The sequence below is a fragment of the Herpailurus yagouaroundi genome, unplaced genomic scaffold (genome assembly GCF_014898765.1).
Source record: "Herpailurus yagouaroundi ecotype Mexico unplaced genomic scaffold, PumYag 185, whole genome shotgun sequence".
In the NCBI taxonomy this organism is placed as follows: domain Eukaryota; kingdom Metazoa; phylum Chordata; class Mammalia; order Carnivora; family Felidae; genus Herpailurus; species Herpailurus yagouaroundi.
The window spans coordinates 20,343,088-20,362,770 of record NW_024412416.1 but is presented as its reverse complement, the minus strand read 5'-3'; the positions used below and the strand labels follow the sequence as shown (position 1 = coordinate 20,362,770).

The 19,683-nt window shown below is 38.8% G+C and overlaps 1 protein-coding gene and 1 long non-coding RNA gene across 8 annotated transcripts in view; both read right to left on the bottom strand.

Moving 5' to 3' along the window:
* The window catches only part of TJP1 (tight junction protein 1), a 377,020-nt gene that overhangs the window by 115,708 nt on the left and 241,629 nt on the right, over window positions 1-19,683 (bottom strand). The window lies entirely within an intron of this gene.
* Window positions 9,606-19,683, bottom strand: part of LOC121042510 (uncharacterized) — a 51,979-nt gene continuing 41,901 nt past the window's right edge. For both annotated transcript variants that reach the window (XR_005796263.1, XR_005796262.1), the window contains one exon: window positions 9,606-10,800. This is a non-coding gene — a long non-coding RNA (uncharacterized LOC121042510). The remainder of the gene's footprint in view (window positions 10,801-19,683) is intronic.

Genomic DNA, 19,683 nt, shown 5'->3' with positions numbered 1-19,683 from the left:
GACAATACACAGGGTACACCTGGAGGTTCACAGTTCTTATGTTCAAGGGACATATTTTTTCTCAGACTCCTGTTTGTGAAAGAATTGCCATGGGATATTTTTCCAGCCTCAAACAGTAAACAGAGATAAGAAAAAATCTGTTGACTTCACTTTAGTTTGGATTCTGTCTTCCCTAGATGGCAGGGAGTCCCAAACTCACTGGATTTAAAAAAAAAAAAAAAAAAAAAAAAAAAAAAGGACATTCCTTAAAATAAGCTGAATGATCGAGTCCCCCCAGAGTATGTTTGGATTTTTTTTTTAACAATGTGTGTGTGTTTGTATGTGCTTGAGTGTCTGATAAATCTTTATAATAATACTCTTTTAAAACAAATAAACAGGGGTGCCTGGGTGGCTCAGTTGGTTAAGCGTCTGACTTCGGCTCAGGTCATGATCTCATGGTCCATGAGTTCGAGCCCCACGTTGGGCTCTGTGCTGACAGCTCAGAGCTTGGAGCCTGTTTCGGATTCTGTGTCTCCCTCTCTCTCTGACCCTCCCCCGTTCATGCTGTGTCTCTCTCTGTCTCAAAAATAAATCAATGTTTAAAAAAAATAGTAAATAAAACAAACATAAAATATAGAAATGTGAGTAAAACTCCATTTTTAAAAAGGTAAATATGTTTTTATGTTTAAAATGAGTTTTAAAAGGGAATAAAATAGCTGCATATGCTTGTAAAAGAAACACTGGAAGGAAAATTAAGAATAAATACAAGCAGTTACCTTGGAACAGGGAGGAGATATCAATAATAACTTTTTTACATATATTCTATAACATAGTTGCAACTCTGGAAACATAAAAATGTTTTACACACTTTAAGAAAATAAATGAAATGAAGAAGAAAAAAAAATCTGTTAAAACTGAAAAGGAACTGAAGCAAGAAAATATACATTAAGTTGGTGACCTAACCAATGCCTCTTGCACAATTGTAGAGTGTAGATTCTTTGTATAATATATTCTAAGGAAAACAGCACTCCAAAGAAATCCTAAATTTCATTCAGTAAATTATTAGTAATAATATCAGCATTATTACTTTGAAACTATTAATACATGTGTATGTGTGCATTAGCTAATATAAAATGGTTATATATTCATTTGCATATTAAGCTATATATAATAATTAGCTGCTATTTATGTGTTTTAACAAATATATTAGTATATTAATATATTAGCATTAACATACAATAATTTATAATATTAGCATTATATTATATATGATAGTTTCAAAGTTACATATATATAACAATTTCAAAGTAATAATGCTTACATGTTAGTATATGCTAATAATGTTAATATTATAATGTATGCTTATACATTGGTTATATATTAGTTAATGCATCAATATATATTAGGGTATATTAACATTCTTATAAACAAGATTTTTACTTAAGTATAAAATCAAAGAAGCTAAATAAAATGTTGCAATTGTAATTTAAATTTTAAAAATCAGTGTGACTTAGTTTTTATAGTGTCTTTTAAAACATATATAAATATAAATATGTATGTGTGTGTGTGTAGAGATTTCCTAGCTCTCACCCATGAAAAAGACTAGAAAGGATGAAAACCCAATAGCAACAAGCACATCTAGTGCGCATACTGTAATCTCCAGACAGGAGTGCCTGGCTATAGGTCTGGAGCAAGAAATATACAAGATAATCTTGGGGTATTTTGTGCCAGAAAGCAAGGAAGTTCTCAAAGGGATACAGAAGTCAACAACCAGGAGTTCCCATTAGCCAAAGATAAAACAACTTGAGCTCCCCAATATAAAAAAAAAAGACAATTAACTGAAACACACTGAATTTCCAAATCCCATGAATTCATAATAACAACAAAAAGGAAAGTGAGAGAACCCCCAAACAACTACTTATTGAATAGCCCTGGATATAACTTGGGCACCAACTTCTTATTCTGTAAGCCATCAATTTAAAGGAAAGAATATATTTACTATGAGAGTTATTTCAGATGATCAAATAAGTCTAATTGATGAAAAAAAATGTTCCTTATATAATTACTACAGGGGCGCCTGGGTGGCTCAGTTGGTTAAGCATCTGACTCTTGATTTTAGCTCAGGTCATGATCTCGTAGTTCATGAGTTCAAGCCTCACGTCGGGCTCCATGCTGACAGTGTCAAGCCTGCTTGCGATTCTCTCTCCCTCTCTCTTTGCCCCTCCCCTCTCCCCAAATAAATAAATAAACTTAAAAAATAAAATAAAGTAAGTCCAGCTAACAAGGAAATCATCTTGTAACACTTGAAATAATAGACCTAGGCAATTGATCATCAAAGGATCAAGTCACTGATCAAGATTAGCATCATTAAAAGCTAAGACAAACAAACATTTATGCCTCCATGTGCTACAACCGAAGCAAACAGTACTATCTACAGAGGATGTCTGCCCCCAAAGTGGAACTTGCATGAAATTCAGCCTATAGGGTTAACTTTCATAAATAGAAATACAGGAGATAGAGATACAGGAGTTAAACGACTCTGCAAGGAAGCAAACAGATGAATACAGAATGAAGGAAGTTCTACATAGGAAAATGGACCCAATTTTCAAAACAAATCACTAGAAAAAAAGAAAGCAAGTTGGGACTGATATGGACCATCTGTGGATGGATTCCTTTTCAGATCCACCTATTGTAAAAAGACATTTTTCAGACATTTGGGGAAATTTGATTATGGACTGAGTGTGCAATGATACCCAGATGTGATAATGGTATTGCAGCTACACAGGACAGTATCCCTTTTTAAGAGATGCATATGGAGGGGCACCTGGGTGGCTCAGTTGGTTGAGCATCTGACTTTGGCTCAAGTCAGGATTTCATGGTTGGCGAGTTCAAGCCCCACATCAGGCTCACTGCTGTCAGCACAGAGCCTGCTTCAGATCCTCTGTCCCTCTTTCTCTGCCCTTCCCCTGCTTACACTCACTCAAAAACTAAAAAAAAAAAAAAAAAAAAAGATGCATATGGAAACATTTAGAGTTCAAATATCACAATGCTTGGGATTTGCTTTAAAAACATTTAAGCAAAGAGAAAAGTTAAAAAGTAGAGGCAGAATTGTAGCAAAATATTGAAAATTGGTGAATCCAGGTGATGGGCATATGGGAAGTTTCTTGTATTATTCTTTCTATTTTGGAGTATATTGGAATGTTCATATACATTTGAAATTTTTTATCATGAAAATAAACAAAAACAATAAAAACAAATATTCCTGTCAGCAAAGGTGGGTATATTATAGATAACTGTCAGACACTGCAGCATCCCTATTTGGAGACCCTATTGCACTATGGCATCGCAGTTCTCATCAAGAGTTGGAATATTTTTCCCCCATCCCTTGAATCTGGGCATCAATGTGACCTGTTTTAGTTAAAAGAAAAATATGACACAAGCAGAAGCTTAAAAAACACTTGGGCAATAGGGTGTGGTTTCTCTTGTTGCTAAGAATCCTGAGACCACCATGGGAAGAAGCCCCAGTTGGCAGGGGCTGGAGGTCATGTGGAAAAGAAATGAGACACCCTGGCTCACACTGTGCCAACCTGCAGACATTTGAGCGAGGGAATTCTAGACCATCCAGTTTCAGCCAAGCCACAAACTGACTGCATCTGTACGAGTGAGCTCAGGCAAGTCTAGCAAAAGAACCAGTTGGCAGCCCACAGAATCAGGAACGTTTTTTAAGATGTTAAGTACTGGGTGATTTGTTACACAGCAAGGTCAAACTCATGTGTATGGCTAAATATCCAGGAGTACTACACAAACATATGCAAAAGAGGAGATTCTAAGTACCGTGGGGGCACATGGCATGTAATCCATAAAGGTATCTGACTGGGAACTCACTATGAATTCACATGACACTAGAAAATGTACACATGGGGGGCGCCTGGGTGGCTAAGTTGGTTAAGCGCCTGACTTCAGCTCAGGTCATGATCTCACAGTCCGTGAGTTTGGGCCCCACGTGGGGCTCTGTGCTGACAGCTCGGAGCCTGGAGCCTGCTTCAGATTCTGTGTCTCCCTCCCTCTATCTGTACCTCCCCTACTCACACTCTGTCTCTCTCTCTCTCTCTCTCTCTCTCTCTCTCAAACACAAACATTAAAAAAAAATTTTTTTTTTTAAAAAGGAAAATGTACACATGGAAACCACTGTAAAGACAATGGAGGCTTTGCTAGATGGCCTCCTTTTGTCTGTACAGTGAGGGCTATCAAATCGAGTAGTCACTTCACTGATAGAGGCAGGTATGACTGATGGACCATGGAGAACTTTTTTCTTTTGAGGACTACAGAGGTCTGGCTCTGCCTCCAGTCACCAATCCCAGACAAAAGAGAAATAGTTTTTGAGATTGCTGGCAGATGGCACCGCCTTTCTTCCCTCACAATTCTGCAATCCAAGTAGCCAGTGCATAAAGAGAGCACACATCTGTGAGAGTCTGGCTGACCCTCCCTCCTCTAAGCACCACAGCTGGGGCTATGCTAGCATATATGAACACATCTGGGGCACTCTCCAACAGGGCACATTGCACCCTTCGAACTGAAAGAACAAATCATGTTTCCTACTTACCACAGATGTACACCTGCAAATGCTGGACTCAGGTATAAGGACTAATTAGAGAGTGTTTAAAGTACCACAGGAAAAAAAATGATCACAGGAGTCACTGAGGTGCATATGGATATTTTAACCAAAGTATTTTTTACTAAAGGAAAAATATTAAAGGATTTTAAAACATCTTTTTAAATGTTTACTTATTTTTGAGAGAAAGAGAGAGAGCTGCATGAGCAGCGGAGGGTCAGAGAGAGAGGGAGACACAGAATCTGAAGCAGAGTCCAGGCTCTGAGCTGTCAGCACAGAGCCCAGTGTGGGCTCAAACCCACGAACCATGATATCATGACCTGAGCCGAAGTTGGACGCTTAACTAACTGAGCCACCCAGGCACCCCTAAAGGGTTTTAAATCATGACTGATTAATTTAGCTAAATCACATAACTTTAAAATAATCCTCCAAAGGACTGTATGGCTCCTCTTAGTATCATCAGCAAAATATTAAACCTATAAAAAAATTCAAGACAGTTAAGTATTTCTCCATAATACTAGCTATTTATTTGCAACTACTTTAAACTTTTTTTTTTTAACGTTTATTTATTTTTGAGACAGAGAGAGACAGAGCATGAACGGGGGAGGGTCAGAGAGAGGGAGACACAGAATCTGAAACAGGCTCCAGGCTCTGAGCTGTCAGCACAGAGCCCAACGCAGGGCTCAAACTCACGGACCGCGAGATCATGACCTGAGTCGAAGTCGGCCGCTTAACTGACTGAGCCACCCAGGCGCCCCATTTGCAACTATTTTAAAATCAATTTGATACTTTAATTTTTAATGAATATGGCTATTTTCAGTACATTAGAATTACTCTTCTCACAAATGCCGCCCACATTTACATGTTAATTTATCCAACTTCTTCATTTATATTTTTAAAGGTGCAATATAATTTTTAAGTATTTTTTTTTTAATTTTTTTTTCAACGTTTATTTATTTTTGGGACAGAGAGAGACAGAGCATGAACGGGGGAGGGGCAGAGAGAGAGGGAGACACAGAATCGGAAACAGGCTCCAGGCTCCGAGCCAGCAGCCCAGAGCCTGACGCGGGGCTCGAACTCACGGACCGCGAGATCGTGACCTGGCTGAAGTCGGACGCTCAACCGACTGCGCCACCCAGGTGCCCCTAAGTATATTTTTTAAAGCACAGAATCTTATAAGTAAATGGCCATATTTTATACTCTTTTGAATTAGCAAACTATTATTTAGTAAACGTTGCAAATGCCTTTTTGGACTATGTATGGATTTGGAATTAACATTATTCAAAAAAGCCTAACAACAAAAAAAGATCATTAAATATGGCATTTGGGAAGACTGGACTTTAAAAGCTAAGAAAAATTGGTGGCAGCTTCATTATCTATGGAACTACCTACAGGGGACAAATGAAGAACCTGCAGCTGAGCTGAAGGTTGGTGCAGCAGAAGCCAGGGCCCCACTCGGCCTCCTTAACTTGGGACAGAACTTTGATTTCCTGCTCCTGACAGTCCTGCCTTTTCCTATTGAAAGGGCAAAACAGGGGCACTCAGTCAGTGGCTCAAGTCAGTTAAGCCTCCAACTTCGGCTCAGGGCATGATCTCGCAGTTTGTGAGTTGGAGCCCTACATCAGGCTCTGTGCTGACAGCTCGGAGCCTGGAGCCTGCTTCGGATTCTGTGTCTCCCTCTCTCTGCCCCTCCCATGCTCTGTCTCTGTCTCTGTCTCTCTCTCAAAAATAAAATAAAAACAGTTAAAAAAAATTTTTTTAAATGAAAGCATAACACAAAGAGCTGAGGAAAAGCCATTAGCTTCATTATCATTCTACCTAATACTAAAATAAATGTTCTCTCCTGTTAACAAAGTGTGGACACATATGCTGAAAGCATCAGAAAAAACATAATGGAAATAATCTGGGAAAGGTCTTCTGGGACTAAAGTTTCCTCATCTGTACAACAGAGGGGAGTGACCTGGGAGATTGGGGTGTGTTGGCGGGGGGGAGGGGGATGCTGGATTAATCCTAAAACCATTTCCAGCCATAACTTTCAGTGATCTAAAAGTCAAAAGCTTTTGATCCCTGACACTATGAGGCTAATATCGGATGTGGTTATTTGTAGGTTTTACAAGTTCAGGGAAAATACAGATGATAAAACCATAGACTCTGCTTCTATGAACAGCTCTAATTTTAAATGGATCTAATTTTAAAGATGATGAATATTTCCACATGAGAGTATATATATGAAAGTGAAAAATTTTATAAAAGCTGGACAAATTAGAAAACACGCAAAAATCCAGCTAAGCTTCAATCTGTGTGCGAGAGAGTATGTTTTGAAAGGGTGTGGTTTCCTGACTCTGGATTGTTTGGAAATATTCTGACAAAGCCAAATTCATTTCTCTGATATCTGAACACAGCAAGGAACTCGTGCCTAAAATAGCATAAAACATGATATTCCTATGCATGTAATCAATGTAAGTCAACTAAAAAATGTGACAGACGCCCATAAGATTTTTAATCTGTGTTCTCATAATTCCTTTTGTAGAGATAGTATCTGCCATTGGCTGGACTAGAAAATTTAGCAACACTTAGCATACTTTTCACTCACTTGTTCATTAGCGCAGTTTTCACCTATTAAACAAGTATTTTTAGAACTCTTACTATGTGCCAGAAACCACTTCTTTTAAAATCCTTCCAGGTTTATTTGTTTAACTTCATACTCCTTTACTCTCTCTCTTGTCTTTGGTAGGTATGATGCCATGTTTACACTACCCAGGAGCACATTTAAACTGTGGTACTCAAAGCAGAATGCTCTCTTATGAAGGGAAAAACCCAATCCACATACATGGGTCAGGAGGAGCAGATAAACAGATGAGCAATTCGGTATTTTTTACCCTCCCCCTCCCACCTCAAGAGAAATACAGTTCTGGCTGCACTTAATGTTGCTTCTTCCTCTGTTGTAAAGAGAAGTTATGCCTGCGGTGACCTACTTTTACAGAGTGAATCTGAGACAGAAATAACAGACAAAAGACTTTATAATATATAGTAAGTAATTATAAACATGTGTGATTGCTTTAACATAAAAATATTTTATGTGGATGGAGATTATATATTATTCTGCATTATTTCCTTCTCTGTGCATAAATGTTAACAAAACAACAGAAGAACCAGTTAATAGTGGCAATCAGTAGTAATTAATAGGACTATTTGAACAATGTATTAGAAAAATGTAACAAGATTTTATGTTTTTCTGTCCTCTGATATAACAATTTAACTCTTAAAAAATATTTATTGGGTATTTAAATTTTGTAGGCTTTATATTGTATATTTTTAAGATATATAAATTTAAGACTCCTTAAAAGGAAAATATAAATACAACAGGGCTAAACAGATACATTTAACTACCACCACCCACAAAAATAATAATGCCCTGCTTCTTTCAGTGCCATGATACAATAGGATATTTTTATTCTTTCTGTTTCCTTTTTCAATAACACTTGTCTGAACCACCTGTAGCAGTTTAGACATCCTTTGTTTATGTGCTCGCAAAACTGAATAGTCATATGTAAAATTCATTTTGACTCGCAGCTCTGTTCAGCTCAAACCCACGTGACACGGATCCCTGGTGTCAGCCCAATGTAATGACATTAAGCTAAATATCCTCTCAACAAAACCATTTGAGGGTGGAATGCTTAGGATTTCATTTACTAGCAAGGACAGGTTTTTCGACTTGTGGGAATTCATTCCCACCTCTCCAAAAACATCCATCCACATTGTACCTAAAGGCTTGTTAATCAGGTTGTTTGCACCTATAAATTCATCACATAGGCTATCCCTGTCTAAAATATCTATTTTATAAAACTTTATTTTAAAGTAATTGTAGAGTCACAAGAACATGCAAAGAAATGTTCAGGGAAATCCCATGCTCCCTTCACCCAGCTCCCTGATGCTAGCATCTTACACAACTCTAATACAATATGGAAACCAAGAAATTGACAGTGGTGCTTTCCAAAGACTGTGTTCAGACTTCGCCAGTTATATAAGGGCTTGTGTTGTGCATGTGCGTGTAGCTCTATGCAACTTGATCGCTGTGGTCTTATATAGCCACAACCACCACCACCAAGATACTCAACTGTATTTTCACCACAAGAATCTCTTATGTTTCCTCTCCCACCAATCTCTAACCCCTGGCAACTAATAATCTGTTCCCCATCTCTATAATTATATTACTTCATGAATGTTACATAAATGGAGTCATACAGTATACAACCTTTTGGAATTGGTTTTGCTCACTCAGCATGTTTTCCTTAGGGTTTATACTAGCTGTTGCATGTATCATTAATTCATTCCTTTGTAAAAATAATACTAATACTAATACTAATACTAATACTAATTCCTTCCTTATTCACCTTATGGAGGTATCATAGTTTAACTATTATCCATTGAAGGACATTTGAGTACTTTCCAACTTGGGAATAGCATGAATAAAACTACTTTGAATATTTGTGTACAAATCCCTGCCTGAAAATAACTTTTCATTTCTCTGGGACAAATGCCCAAAAATTCAAATGCGGGGTCCAATGGTAAATCCTATTTGGGGGTGGGGGGGTTGAGAAGAACTGTAGAAATATTTTTCAGAGTAGCTGTACCATTTTACATTCCAACCAACAATGTATGAGTAATGCAGTTTGCTTCCTTGCCAGCATATGGCGTTCTCACTGTGTTTCATTTTGGCCATTCTGGTAGGTGTGTAATTGTATCTCATTGTAATCTTAATTTGCCTTGCTCTAATGGCTAATGAGAAATTCACCTGTATATCTCCTACAGGGAAATGTCTACGTCTTTTGTCCATTTTCTAACAGGATTTTTATTTATTTATTTATTTTACTCTTGAGTTTTGAGAGTTCTTTGTATAGCCTAGATATAAGGACTTTGTTGGATATGTAGTTTGCAAAATATTTTTTCGTGACTCTTTTCTAATGACATTTTTTCCCTTTTCCAATAATTTAAAAAAAAATTGAAACAGTCATTTCCAAAAAGGAGTCATTTTATTACCATATGAGTTTTTGCCACAACCTATATATAACACTAAATGACTCAGATTCAGTCACTTTATCCTTTCATAGGCTTCTTAGGGCTTCATCAAAGATCACTAAAAACTTCTGAAGAAACAGCATATAAATGTCTGTTTTACTGTCCTTTTCCCTCCGTTCTCATCTTCAGTGTTACTCCAAATTAGAGAAGGACATTCCTTTTGTCCCACAACACTTGAAAATACGATTTTACACCCGGCCAATTCGTTAGTATCATTTTATACTGACAACAATGACCATCATCTTGTAAGGCAAAGATGCTTAGGAGGCTCTCTCCCTGCATTGCTATAAATTCAAACATCTCATTAAATGCTTCTGCACATTTTGAGGAAATGGAAAAGTGACTCAAAACTTGGATTATGAAAGCCTCAATTTCATAGGTAAACAATCACACTGCTTCTGTTTTTAAATGCTTTTTTTTAAAAGAGTATGTGTATGAGGCATGTAGGCATTTAATAGGTAAGATCATTTCAGTTTCTTTGGTGAGAAGTTTGTAGATTGAATGGAACTTCCAAAATTTACATTTGAACTATCCTGGATCTGCAAACAAGTAAGCAAAGTAGAATGAGATGTCAACAATCTTTGTGCCTTTTTTGTTGTCTTCAGATTTCATTAAAATCTTCACACAAATCAAGAAGATGATTCAAAATTTTAATTATAAATCAAAATACAGCTGAGCAGAACATTTGATCTGATGTGCTACGGACAGCAGGATGGTTGCAGAGACCTGAGAGAATTAGCTCTATACCATAAGGGGCAAATGTATCTGGCATTTAGGTTTCCTTGTTTGCCCACAAGGGTGCATTACTGTAACCTGTGAATCAGAAAATGTAAGCTGCATAGAGCAACAGGGAATAAAACCATAATGCATATTCATTCGTGTGGTATGTCTAAGATTGTTCAGCAGCAGCTATTTCCAACTGATTATTGATCTCTTTTGGGGAGATGAGAAAACTTTTCATTGACTTAGAAGTACTCGCGGATCTCAGCCCAAACTGGTGGGATTCGGCTTCCAAATGTGCCTTCACATCACCTTCTCCATGCCCAGTTCCAATGTCCATTCTGTGTATTGTGTAGCATGCCCTGTTTTGCTGATTTGACTCCCCAATCCAGTTGAATGCGTCCTTCCATCTGTCAGTAAAACACCAGTCACTTAGCTTTCTTTTTCAATGAGATGTGGGCCATGCTGGCATTGCTATTGTAATCGTTAATTATCTGAATTCTTTGAAGACATGATCAGAATATTCACAATGTTAACATTTTAACAAGCACTATCTTAAAGCACAACAGTTAATCAACAGGCCACGTCAAAGCCATATTCTTAACACTCATGATTACAACATCCTTAATTACACACTTAAATCTCCTTGCTCGGAGTGATGCAACAATGGATGATGATCCATTACTATGAACTGTAAATCACAGATACCATGAGTATTAGAGTAAAAAGGGTGACAGCAACTACAGAGAGTAGATCATCTATGCAGTACATTTTGGCAGTAAAGCGCCCCTGCTTTTGGCCCCTATTTGGAGGCCACCTCACGGGTTTCATACTTTTCCCTCAATCTTCAGTGCTCACCACCAAAAGCCAGGGAGTGGTTTCCTGTGACAAAGGGTTTTCAGTGCTAGAATCGGGACACTGGGCAACAGAAGACATCTAGTCACCCTAGTGTGAAATGCAGAAGAGTTATTCTAGAAAGCCCTAGAATAACTAGTCACCCTAGCGTGAAATGTAAAAGAGTTATTCTAGAAAGCCCTCAGAGTAGGATTGCCCCTCTTACTGGCTCTGGTCATCCCTTGACCTGATTACGTTCATTCCAGAGGACCAGAGAGGGAAGTTTTGGAGAGCAGATACATGGGCTGGTCTCCATCTCTTCCTCCTCCTCTGCCATGTCCCCAGTTCACTCTTGGTTCAGAAATTCAAACTGTATATAGTCTCCTCACTTTCCCCTTTCCAGGAAAGGAAGAGACAGAAGTTGGAGGGGCAAACCCCACAATAGGAAGGCTGCAGTATGAATGCTCCCAAACTTTTCCAGTTTTTCCACTCCAATGCTGTGGAGTAAAGCTGCACCATTATCGCCCTGCTGTAAATACAAAGCATTCTTCTCCATAATTCATTAATTGTTTCCTTATTAGATGTCACTCACGGTGCCGTCTGGAATATGAGAAAGAATAAAAGGAAGGTCTCTGTCTTCAAAGAATCTGCAGTCTAGAGAGGGAGACAAATAAAAGGAGAACCAGTAGAGCAAGGGCTAAGAACACCGAGAGGGAACTAAGCAAGCAGAGAAAAGGAAAACTTGGATGGAGGTTTGGGGGGGAAGGTGTTCCTAGGAGAGAACTTGGTGGAAGTGTGACTATCTTAAACAGAAAATCGCTAACCTCAGAATCAGAGTTCCTATACTGCAAAGTCCTTGAAGTATGTTTCAAAGGGTACCACCAGTTTGAGGACTGCTCCTCTAAAAATAGGACATTGACATTTCCCAAGAGCAGCAAGAAGAACTCACAAGAGGGGAATGTGACTGCATAAGGCTGACAAGGGGAAGGAGTCTTATCCCCTCCCCACTTGCCTGGAAGGCTGGGCCTTAAACATGGTGGTAGGGCACTGAGCCAGCATTCCAATGTAGTCTGAAGTTGAGTTTGGCTAATCTACAACAAAAAGCTTACCAAGCAGAAGGGCAGGGGGAAAATATTTCAGCAAAAATATTTAACCCACTGAAAATAATTTATACTTGTGTACAAACAACCTGCTGATTAAAAATGATTCTTAACTACTCATTAAAAGGAGGCCCACCCTTTGGGACCTATACTTTGCAACACTTAGGTACTATTTAATGGGAGTTACAGTATAAGCAAAATATTAAAAGGCTGCATTTCTTTACATGCTATAATTTTACTTTTGACTAATTCCAACTTTCTCTGTGCTCAATTAGTCTGACTTAGTGAAGTTTTGTCATGTACAAGCTGTGAAGTCCTGACTTGTCTCTCAACTTGCCAGCAAGAAGTAGCAGGATCAGTAAATTCTCAAGATTTTAAAAAGCTCAAAACTGTAGCCCTTCTTCTCCTTTACTAATTTTAAATGACTGTAAGCCATTGGGAAAGTAAAAGTTATCACAAAAAATATAACCTATATCCTTTTTTTAATTAAAAAATTTTTAACGTTTATTTATTTTTGAGAGACAGACAGAGATAGAGCACAAGTGGCAGGAGGGGCAGAGAGAGAGGGAGACACAGAATCTGAAGCAGGCTCCAGGCTCTGAGCTGTCAGCACAGAGCCCCATGTGGGGCTTGAACCCACAAACTGTGAGATCATGACCTGAGCCAAAGTCAGACGTTTAACCGACTGAGCCAACCAGGTGCCCCATAATCTATATCCTTCTTGACCATAGCTGATGTGGCTGAGAATCAAATTTGAGTTTGTGGTCTCTGTCTTCTGATTTCTTGAAGTGTGACACATAACAAAGATGGGTTCAACGCCATAAATGGGATTTCCAAAGCCTGGAGACCTATGAAGAATTCCCATAACTAGGGGCATTTCCTGAGGTGGTGGGATAGAGAAAGGTGTTTTCATCTGCTGGTAAAATTTTAACTAGGAAGCTCAAGTTAAACTTTTTTATTTTGAGAAGGGGTGAAAATTTGGGCAAGGGAGAACTTCCATATGTAAGTATACAAGGAAGAATGAATGTTATGATCAGAAGTGCAAATCTTTGATGAAGAAATATAGAAGGACCATTTTGCGGGTCCCTTAACATCTGCTGCCCAAGCAACAAGAATGATGTTTTCTTTTTTTTCTTTTTTTTTTTTTTTGCTATTTTTTTTTTCAACGTTTATTTTATTTTTGGGATAGAGAGAGACAGAGCATGAACGGGGGAGGGGCAGAGAGAGAGGGAGACACAGAATCGGAAACAGGCTCCAGGCTCTGAGCCATCAGCCCAGAGCCTGACGCGGGGCTCGAACTCAGGGACCGCGAGATCGTGACCTGGCTGAAGTCGGACGGTTAACCGACTGCGCCACCCAGGCGCCCCAAGAATGATGTTTTCTTAAGTTACACATTTCTTCTCTGCATGTAAGAAGAAAATATCACTTCTGAAATGCTAAATTAATCTGTGGTTTGAGACAAGGAAAGTTGCATAATGGTCCTTGCTTTGCCAGATATATCCTGACCATGTGCATCAGTTGCTTATCAATAAAAATGAAAATCACTGCTTTTTACAAGTTGGTGTGTTGAGGATTAAATGGGCTCACATATGAGATAGCACACAGGCACTCAATAAATATCTGCTTATTGCTTTTGCTAAATTATTCTTTGCTTCCATTTTTAATTTTGACTTGCTATTTGATATTTACTGTTCTTATTTTTTTTATCAGTGTAAGGTCAGAAGAGTTAAGCAACCATTCTGAAGATGAAAAAAGTTATTTTCTAGGCCAGATTCAATTACTGAGTATCTATCATGTTCTATATGCTGGGGACTCAGCAGTTAAGAAGCCCTCAGCAGACAAAAAGCCCTTCCCCCACAAGCTTCCACTGCAGTGGAGAAAGACAGAAACAAATACAGTAAGTAAGAAAAACACACGTTAAATGGTAGAAAGTGCTAGGGAGAAAAATCAAGTGAAGAAGGATAGGGAATCCTTAGGAAAGGCAGAGGACAGTTCATTTTGTGGGTTCAGGAAGGTCTCATTATGAGAGCGCAGGGAGTGGGCCATGTACACATCTGAGGAAGACCTTCCAGGCAGAAGGGATGCCAACTGCAGGGTCTCTGAGATGGGAGAGGCCTTGGTGTGTCTGAGGAACAGCAAGGAGGCCAGCATACTGGAGCAGAGTTAAAGGGAAGCATGTCAAGGAAGTAAAGGAACTATAGCAGGGCGGGTGGGTCACACTGGGCCTCAGAGGCTTTTTTTCCTATGTGAAATGGCAGCCACTGGAGGAATGTGAACAGGAAGTGAAATGGAGCAATTGTTTTAACAGAACACTCTGCCGTATGCAGACAATGAAGTGAGAGGGCAAGGGTGGAGGCAGGAAGGCACCTAATGCAGCCTAAAGATGAGGTCTGCTGGTCTGGACTAGGCAGCATGGCTGGAGGTGCTGTCTGTGAATTCCAGATGTAGTCTGAAGGTAAGGCTGACAGGGTGTGTTGACAGACTGGATACAGAGTACAGAGAAAAAGAGGAGTCAAGGTTAATGCCGAGACTTGTGATATGTGCAACTGGAAGGATGGAAATGCCATAAAACAAGATCATAAAGACTAGAAAAAGCAGATTTTGATCAGGAGCTAGTCTTGGACACATTATATGTGAGTCCCATGTTAGACATCCATATAGGAGTGTTGAGTCAGCAGTTGGAGATGTGAATATGGACTTTAGGGAAGAGGGCCAGGTTGGAAGCATTGATGATCATCAATTTAAGACGCCTTAAGCCAGTGGTGCATGAGCTCACAAAAGAGTTGGTGTAAATGCAGAGAAGAGAACCAAAACCAAGCTTGGGGCATGCCAATGTTGAGAGGTTAGGGAGAAGGAGTAAAGGCAACTGAGAGTAAGTGACCACCACTAAGATACAGGAGGTGTCTTAGAAGCCAAGTGAAGAAAACATTTCAAGAAGGGACTGATTAATTGTGAACTGTGTCAAAGGCTATTGCTAGGTGAGGAAGATAACCAAAAGCTGACCAAAACTAATACTCCAAAATCTTCAAAAAAATTATGTTAAGCTAGTCTTTAACATAAGACATTTTTTAAATTCAGTTTTCAATGTTTTCAGAAGGCCTTACAATTAAACATGAGAGCTTCCACACATATTTATCTCTTTTCCTAAATCCTAAAATGACACTAAAGATAAGAAAGCTATAACACATAAGAACAAAGAGACAATATAGGTCAGGATGTGTCTCCTTCCCCTCTCGCTCCCCTAAACTCTAAACACATCCCGGAATCTATTCAAAGATGGATTCTTCAGCTAGGTCTAATTGGTCTCCTCAGGCATTCCAGAGGAATGGAAGCCCCAGAGACAGCAAAGGAAACACAGAAACCTCCCAAGACTAGAGCAGATATGTAAGGAGATGACAACCTTGGCGAGTGACAAGAATAAATACGTAATAAGTAAGGTAAAAATAATGACAAAGCATTACATTTAAATGGCAAACTTCAAAATAAAATGTACTTATAGTCTATTTTCATTATTATAAAACAGCAGAGAATGCCAGCTCACAGACTTCTTCTCCTGCCCAATGCCCACCTGTGGCAGGTAGGACGTCAACATTCACCACTGGCTTCTCAAGCCCTGCACTTTCCTAATCTGTACTCCTTCTCAGGTATACACACCAGGGGGACATACTGGGCTTTTCCATCACCCCAGATTGCCTCCTCTCCAAAATCACAACACTCGAACACTGCAATCTCAGACATGAGATTAGCCATGTCAAGGTAAATGGGGATCTCAAACAGTGGGGATAGCAAAGAGCTAGGAGTCAACAAGGTCAGACCTAGAAAGAGGTTCAAGGAGGAATAAAAGGGTTAGGGTTATAGAAAAGTGTCTGAAAACACATAAATGCCAATTCAAATAAATGCCTCTTGAAGAAATTAGTAAATATATTTTTTTAATATTTATTTATTTTTGAGAGGGGGAGAGAGAGAGAGAGAGAATAAGCAGGGGAAAGGCAGAGAGAGAAGGAGACACAGAATCCGAAGCAGGCTCTGGACTCTAAGCTGTCAGCACAGAGCCCAATGCAGGGCTCGAACTCATGAACTGCGAGATCATGACCAGAGCCAAAGTCAGATGCTCAACCAACTGAAGCCACCCAGGTGCCCTGAAATTAGTAAATATTTTTTTAGTACATACTATATGCAAAGCAACATGCTACAAAACGCTATGTGCCTTGGTTATCTACTGCTACATAATAAAATATAGTGACTTAGGACAACAAACATTTATTATTTCATGCAGGTCAGGAATCCAGGAGCGGTTGTGCTGAGTGGTTCTAGCTCAGGGGCTCACATGAGGTTGCCGTCAAGATGTTGACCAGGGATGCAGTCATCTGCTTGATTGGGCTGGATTGAGCCACTTTCAAGGTGGCTCACTCACATGGCTGCTGTCTGGAGTACCTCAATTCCCCACCACATACACTGTTCCATAGGGCTCCTTGAATGCCCTCATGACAAGGCAGCTGACTTCCCTCAGAATGGCTGATCAGGCAGAGGACAAGGAGAAAGCCACAGTGCTGTGTATGACCAGGTCTACAGTACACACCATCACTTCTGCCTTAGTCTGTTCATTAGGAACCAGTCACTAAGCCCAGCCCACATGCAAGGGGAGGGAATTAAGCTGACCTGAAGGGAAGAAGATCAGAGATTTTTAAAACCAGCACATTGCATATCTGGTTCCATAGGAATGACTACAGTACACTGTTGAAATAAGCACACATGTAAATAAGTATAACACAAATCAGAATGTGACAAATACAAGAAAGGTAGATGTGCCATATGTAGATTTCATGAAGAAAATAATAATTTAGCCAAGGATCAAACCTTTGAGGTGTTCCTCAAAATCTCCTCAAGATATTAAGTCTAAGAGACTCTATTTGATAAAATCTGAAGTTTTATTTTGGTTCTATCTTTTAAAAACTTATCGGGGCGCCTGGGTGGCACAGTTGGTTAAGCGTCCGACTTCAGCCAGGTCACGATCTCACGGTCCGTGAGTTCAAGCCCCGCGTCAGGCTCTGGGCTGACGGCTCAGAGCCTGGAGCCTGTTTCCGATTCTGTGTCTCCCTCTCTCTCTGCCCCTCCCCCGTTCATGCTCTGTCTCTCTCTGTCCCAAAAATAAATAAACGTTGAAAAAAAAATTAAAAAAAAACTTATTTATAAGGATCACATTTCACGATTGCAGTATTATTTGGAAGCCTTTTTTACTGATGATATAAGTTGCCCAGTTTATTATGTAATTATAAATCACATATTTTATTTACTGTAATATAAAAAAGATGTTAAAATAATAAAGCACCACCAATTCTCTACATGTAAGAAAAGTGTTAAAAGCAATCTTTTAGGAGAATAGTTGCTATATTGCTTATGCTGGAAAGTTACATTTTTAAATTTGTTTCTAGTTGGCTTACTCTGTGACTCCATAAAGGCAGTCTAAATAGATAATTAATAATAGCTAGAACGTCAGTTCTTGATATGTTTAACATAATGTAAACTTGAATATAAATGTTAGTATGCACTGAACAACAGAGCCTCAAAATGCATGAAGCAGAAGCTGATGAAGCTGAAAAGAGAAACAGGTTAAATCCTCAATTATAGTTAGGGACTGCAATCCCCCTCTCAGTAACTGAGGACTACTGGATAAAAAAATCAGCAGGGATAGAGAAGATCTGAGCAACACAACCTAACAGGATCTTACTGACATATACAGTACACTAAACAATCTCAGTAAAATATAAATTATTTTTAAGCACTCATGGAACACTCATCAGAAGAGACCTTATGTTGGGCCATAAACCATGTTGCAAAAAATTTAAAGTAACTGTAATCACACAAGTGTGTTCGCTACCATAATGAAATCAAACGAGAAAAGAATAATTATGTGGAAATAAAACATTTCTAAATAATCAGTGTGCAAAAAAACACCTCAAAGGAAATTTAAAAATATATAGAACTAAATGAAAATGAAAGCACAACATATCAAACATGTGGACACAGCTATAGCAGTGGCTGAGAAGCAAACGTATAGCACTAAAAATGCTTATATGAAGAATGCAGAATGGTATCAAATCAATAACCTAACTTCCTACCTCAAGAAACTAGAAGGGAAAAAAAGAGAGTAAAAGCAGCACAAAGCAAGCAAAAGGAAGTAATAAAGATAGGAGCAGAAATTAATAAAATTGAAAATAGAAAAACAAAAGAAGAAAGCAAAAAAACAAAAGGCTGGTTCAGTGTGGAGGGTGGGGAGAAGGTTCAATAAAATTGATAAACTTCTGGCAAGAATAAAAAGAATAAAAAGAAAACAAAAAAATTATCATAAATGAAATAAGCAGTATCATTACAGATCCCACAGTCATTAATAAGATAATAAGGGAATATGATGAATAACTTTATGCTCAGAAATTTGATAACTCAGAAGAAATGGACCAATACCTACAAAATCACAAATTATCAAAACTCAGTGAAAATGAAATAGTCAATCTGAATAGCCTATTACCATTTTTAAAAATTGAACATCTAATTTAAAAGCTTCCAAAAGATAAATCTACAGGGCGAGAAGGATTCACTGCACACTTCTACCAAACATCTAAGGAAGAATTACCACTAATCAAAATCCCCACAAGACTTTTGTATATACAAACAAAACTATTCTATGGGCACCTGGGTGACTTAGTCAGTTAAGCACCTGACTTTCAATCTCAGCTCAGGTCTTGATCTCAGGGTGGTGAGTTCAAGCCCCATGTTGGGCTCTATGCTGGGCATGAAGCCTACTTAAAATGAACAAAATTGTTCTAAAGTATACACGGAAAGGCAAAGGAATTAGAATAGCTAAATCAACTCTGAAAAACAAAAGAGAATAAAATGGGAGGAGTCAGTCTACAAGATTTTAAGACCTATTATATAGCTACACTAATCCAAACTATGGTATTAGCAACGGTCAGTGGAATCCAGTATTAGACCCACACAAATATGTCTAACTCATTTTTGACAAAGCAGCAAAGGCAATTCAATGAAAGAGGGATATTGAACAACTGGATAACTGGATATCCATCAGAAAAAAATGAGCCTGGGGCGCCTGGGTGGCGCAGTCGGTTAAGCGTCCGACTTCAGCCAGGTCACGATCTCGCGGTCCGTGAGTTCGAGCCCCGCGTCAGGCTCTGGGCTGATGGCTCGGAGCCTGGAGCCTGTTTCCGATTCTGTGTCTCCCTCTCTCTCTGCCCCTCCCCCATTCATGCTCTGTCTCTCTCTGTCCCAAAAATAAATAAACGTTGAAAAAAAAATTAAAAAAAAAATGAGCCTGGATCTAAACCTCATACCTTATACAAAAAA